We start from the raw sequence: 6,174 nt of genomic DNA, 5'->3' as shown, positions 1-6,174 counted from the left end.
GTGTCCATAATAAGTATATAGGTTGTATGTTGGGAGCTTTTGGGAAAGAGCACAGTTAGAAAGATATGGCATTTAGAAGCAAACCGGATGGACATCATGAAAATGATCGGAGAGGTTGAGAGTAGAAGTTCAGGAGCAAAAAAATAAATAAATATGTATATATATATATATATATATATATATATATATATATATATATATATATTGTGTGTATGTGTATATATATATATATATAGATATAGAATTATTGTAAAATTAACTCTGTCCATAAGGTGTAGATAGTAAGTATAGACCGGAAGTAGAGGCCTGGGCGTTGTTGTTCACTAATTTACTCCAAGTAGGGAAAGGATGGTGGGGTTGAAAAGTAATAAAGGGGAATATATATATATAAAAAATAAAAAAAACATGGGGGATTGGAAGTGATGCAGACAATTGATAGAAGATACAATCTATGTGCAATATTAAGCTGATCCATCCCCCGAAAAAAAAAAAAAAAAATGGCCAGGCCTTATTTATAGTCTCAGAAAATATTTCAAAGAAAAGGGAATCACTCCCCCCTTTCTCCTGGAAGAAAAAGTACACATTTAGTTAGTTTCCATTTTGATACCTCTTAATCAATCCACACAATCGAAATTCGAAATTCTCACTCTCTTGCCACATCTCCTGATCCCTCCTTTCAGACAACCCTCAAGAACATCACTTGTGACTGCTCCCTTCTCCGGTGAATTCCACAATCCAGCGCACATAAAACGAAATAAAATCCCATAAGATTTAAACCCCTGTGCTTTTCCTTAGCCGCACTGCTACCACTCAATCACGCCCAACATGCTTCGTGATGTCGGAAACTCAAATATGCAATCTCTTGCCTTGTTGGTTGTACTCTCCCACATGCCCTGTGGCCCCCCTCCTATGAAATCGTTTACTAATGTGATGATGGTTTCGCCCATTAGCGTCATCGTCATTCGACGCCCATAACACTTTACTACAATCCATAACACTCAAATTCAACCCCTCTAGCGATTGTTTAAATGCAGCATGAAACACCATTTGACTATTTGTAACCCTCATTCGCGCTGTCACCCATACATACTGTCAATTTACATTTCACCTTTCAGAATTCATTATCTTTGACCCTCGGAAGAATTCTTTAACCCCACTGAATGTAATACTTTTCCCTCTCACAAATACAGTCAATTCCTCAGTGTAAGGAATCAGTGATATTTGATCCCAAGTATCTATTAAAATGTTGTTTGTGACGTGGTCTCCTACATCTCCGTCATCATTCATACTGTAGGGGATTTCCATCAATCCGTGAAGAAAGACTCCCAATCAAGACACATCAGACATTTTAATGTTTCATTAAGTGGAATATACACCTATAACATAACAAACCCATAACCACTTTCCAGTATTCTAATCATTTCAATTTGCTGCCTTGATTTTAGTAAAAATATAAATTGTTGTGTAATCAATCCAGAACCTACAAAAAGTTAGTCCTGTCCCCTAGTCCAAAAGAACAGTTTATACCTAAATGTGATTGTTCTCCTCTCCTTGGTGTGGAAACCTGCTGCTTCCTTTTTTCTCCTTCTATCTCTACATTCCCTGTTATTGAGACTAAACTTGTGACCTGGAATACTGCCCCCCTTCTGCGTGTGGTGGTGTAGTTGAACCAGCCTTTTTTGGTTCACTCCCTCTCTCCATTTTCTCTCTTTCTCTCTCTTCTAATTTTCTTCTTATTCTTTGTTCCCTTATCTTATCCATTTCCTCGCACACTATTACATCAAATGTTCCCTCATTTGGCCATTTAGTTACTATTTTCCTGGTCCTTTTTTCCCATTTGTCAGAGATTACCAATATTACTATTTTCTGCTACTGGTGTTCCTGCCATCTCTACTTCCTGTGTGGTCCAGTGTCTATATTAGGGTGTAAGGTAAGTTAGTCCTGTTGTCTTTCTCAGCTAAACGTTTTTATATCCCTCAGTTAATGGTATTTTCTCCCTAATATATCTTCATACTCTTCTTATTTCCCTAAATGAGATTGTATCCCTTGCCTTTCCTCTACTATCCTTCTATCATTACTGGATCAATGACACTTGTAATAACTATTTTTCATTAAATTGTGCCTTTTTCTGATAATGTTATAATTGTAGCCTATTGCATTACTTTAGTTTGAAATATAAGTTTGTTTATTCAACAAATCTAGAACCCACTATAAATTGGTGCTATTCCCTCAGCATAATAGCCAAAGCTCATTGCATCCCCTGGTTCACGTAATGAAAATAAATTATTGTTCTAGAATTCACCAACTATTCGCATACATCACTTGTGTTAAGCTACCTATCGAATAAAGTAATAACAATTAGAATTTGTCAAAGCACTGTTTTCCATTCCACTATTTAGACTTCTACTTGAAATATCTCCTCCAGCTTGATTCGTACTAGCTGGTCTGTCTCTCTTTTACCCGCGAACTAGAGCCATAAATTATTTTCCTTTGTTCTCAATTCAACTCATTGCCACAGCTCCATGGCAATTGCCAGCCCGCTATTCAATTTCTGTAACTGTCCTTTCTGATTATGCTCCAATTAGTAAAACAAACACTTGCTATAATTTACAAGCATACATTTAATTCACATCCATATTCAATTCACTATTCCAAATTCCAATTATATTCTCAGTCGTTTTCAAATGATCAACTCATTCGGGCGGCAGGTATCCTAGTGGTCAAGAGCACCGTGCCAGCAACGGAAAGGTCGCCGGTTCTAATCCCCGAGCCGACCAGGCGAAAAATCTGCCGATGTGCCCTAGACCCCCATCCCTCAGTCATAGCATCCTCTCAGAATCCTATAGACTGGTCACTGATCTCACACTATTCTATGCCAGGCCGCGTTATACACCCCCCAAGATATTATTATATAAAAAAGCGTATTATCCACACGCTCTATAACATTATCATACACACCTCTTTATCTCTTCATCATATCACATTCACACAACGTTGTTCTCAAACACGCTTCATCACTATTTGCATAACCTACCGGAATATTCCTTTACTATGGTCAATTTTACCATGATCCTATATCCCTTCTAAATTTCCCAACTTTAATTACCCCCTAAAAGTTGACCGAAATTCAATGTGTCGACGTCATATGATCACTCCCGTACACGTGACCTGTTCCTTCAACAGGATTTCTCTCTCTCTCCTTTACGTTAGTAAATGAATATCCACTTACTATTAATTCTTCTTTCCCTATTGCAAGATTGGGCTTTCCCTTTCTCCACCAGCCTTAGAAGCTTCAAACGACCTAAAATATAGTCCCTTTCCTTACACTTTCTCCACAAAGACAAGGCTATTATTTACAGGATTTCTTTTTGTTGTCCAATCACCCACACAGATAAGCCGCCACTCGTGCTTATCTGTGTGGGTCAACAAGCAGGACGAACAATAGTGTCAGACGATTGAACGAAGCTGACCAAATGACGACTTAATCACAATTGAATGAACCACAGCCGCTCAAACAAATTATTCCCCCGCACAAGATGAGCAGACCTACTCTATCTTATTATTTCTCTATACTTTGAAGCCCTGGTGGCTGTTCACAACCGTTCACCTACTCAGGATGCCCGGCGCTACTTCCAATTTCTGGTGTCACCTACTCAGGATGACTTACTTAATTTTAGCTGTCTAATTTGTGCATTACCTCAATCAGGATAATGCACACCTACCCGAGCAGTCCTCTAACGATGAACTCCACGTTAGAGCGGTACCGTAGGCCCTCTCAGTCTTATGTACACTACAGTCTTATGTACAACTCTTGGCTAGCCACCTGCTCTTCCAGCCCTCTGGAGTGCTAACTTAGCTCTCCACAGCGGTACCACAGGATTTAACTTATTTACACTTTTCAACAATCACATTGCATGCATGTTTATTCCTCATTCCAACAAAAACTCTGCTTCTTCTGCTAAATCTGGTCCTTAAATTTCTGGAGAGAACCCTTCCGTACCCCACCCTCAGATTCAGCTTGATCGAAACACACAGTTTAAGTAAGAACGAAGCTTACCTTTCAAACAGTGGCCACTGAGTCTGTGTGAGTCGCTCAAACTTTCTCAGACGGTAAAGCAATCAAAGATCTCTAACCAGTCCTGCCGGGATCGCCAAATATGTTGTGGAAAATAACCACTATACTTTATTACAAATAAGGTCTTACAGAGTTTTTGTTACATCAAGAAATGACTTTATTAAAGTTTTCAACAAAGCCGATACCAGTCTGCAGAGTGGCATCCCGTTCTGTTTTCCTCACGTCACATTATATACCATCATCCCCAACTCTTCTAGCTCTAAATCCCTCCCTCTTCAGTTTCCCGCTCTTTATCACTCCACACCCACTTCCTTTGTCCCTGAGGATGGCTGAACTATTACCCAACCAATCACTCACTCCCCTGTCTTGCACACACGCTCATGTTTAGTTTAAACATGACAAGGCCCTAAATTATTGAATCATACACAAACCTCACCCCCTCATGCTGTAATCAATCAAGAAGATACCAAGGAGACAAAGGTCTTGCCCAAACTCTATTCAACCCTGGTGCCACTCCCTTCACTGTGTTTGAAGAGAGAGACAAAAGCCACAAGCTAGTTTCAGTCTCTCATCAGATAAGACAGCCATGGATTTAAGTAAGAGCAAGCAATTTGACCCTAGGGCAGATTTCCTCTCTACTCCCTCACACACACACAGTGAAATGGCCCAATTAAATTCCTAGCCCAGTAACAAACAATTCTAACTCAATGTTCGTGATTAACCCAGTTCTATCTCCTAATTCATTAAAGAATACACATCACAATACAGGCAGTGTATCATCTCCAATAAACAGCTTCAACCAGCCTTTGAATTCAGGGTTTGATTCCCACTCCTTTCTGTATTTTTGAGTGTACAGTTTAGACTGAGACGTGATGAGCTAGCCAGCTAGATGTTTAGCTTATGTCACAGAGAGGCACACACACAGTGGACGAGGTGAGCAAGTGACTGAGGCTGTGTGAGTCAAATGCAGTGATTTATTTTTGTGCAGTGATTTATTTTAGACAAAGAACATTTTACATTTACATCCCGCCCTGAATGTATGCCGGGGGTGGGGCCCACGGCAGCACCCGCTGCTCGTTGAGAAGAGTAAGAACGATACGTGCTTTCACGTCAGAGTCTCCAAAAGTCTCCAATAACACCAGAAAAAGTTACTAGATTTGTCGCTAGTTGATTTTTTGAAAATGTGATGCTGAATACTCGCTAAATATAGCGACAAAGTCACTAAGTTGGCAACACTGTAGGCCACTGCCCTGTAAATTCGCAAATTCGTCACTCATTGCTTCAAGCTACACCCACCAAACGTGAGGAAACAAACCTCAAAGCCTGTTCAATAACATTTTTGGGAAACGAGTTGTTCAGTACAAACCGTTCCGCAATGTAGCAAACGTTCAAGCGAACTGAACGCACCTCTGGCACGCAAAATTGACCCACCCGCTTACAGAATTCCATTAATTACTCAAAACAAAGGTGAATGTTTCGATAGCCATTGGTTGAAACGCGTGTCAGTCTAAATTAATTTTGACCAATAACTACATTCAGTGCATACATCTTCATCCCTATTGGTCTTAAAAATTTTTATAATCAAGAGTGTCCTTCTCTCATTGCTCTATGTACATGTCAATCAAGTTGTTCCACCCATATAAAGACTACCTCTTGGTTAATCATCCATTTGATTGGACAAAAACCACGGAGAGGACTGTGCCTAAATTATTCTTAAAGGTCCAATGCAGCCGTTTTTAAGTACCTTTATACTGTGATCATGTTCAATTAAAATAGTAAAATAAAAAATATATGTAGCTTCTTAGCTTTTGCTAGGACTGTCTGGGAGTGGTCTGAGTGAGGAGAGGAAAACAGAAAATGAGCTGTTATTGGCAGAGAGGTTTGGAATGATCTTTTGTCTATTAACTAATTTACTGCATGGTGATGTCACCATTGAAGGCCAAAATTTGATACAATCTTGGTTTAAAAATGAGCACATAGCCTTCTGCTACAAGAGGACAATACATTATGTAGCTATCAGAAGAAACTCAGGCAGTGACAAGCAGGCCTATATGAGTTGGATTGAAGCCCCTAATTGTGTCCTGTTGTGTTGGTTGATG

Source organism: Coregonus clupeaformis, chromosome 40, assembly GCF_020615455.1.
Source record: "Coregonus clupeaformis isolate EN_2021a chromosome 40, ASM2061545v1, whole genome shotgun sequence".
Taxonomy (NCBI): domain Eukaryota; kingdom Metazoa; phylum Chordata; class Actinopteri; order Salmoniformes; family Salmonidae; genus Coregonus; species Coregonus clupeaformis.
This window is presented reverse-complemented; position numbering follows the sequence as displayed.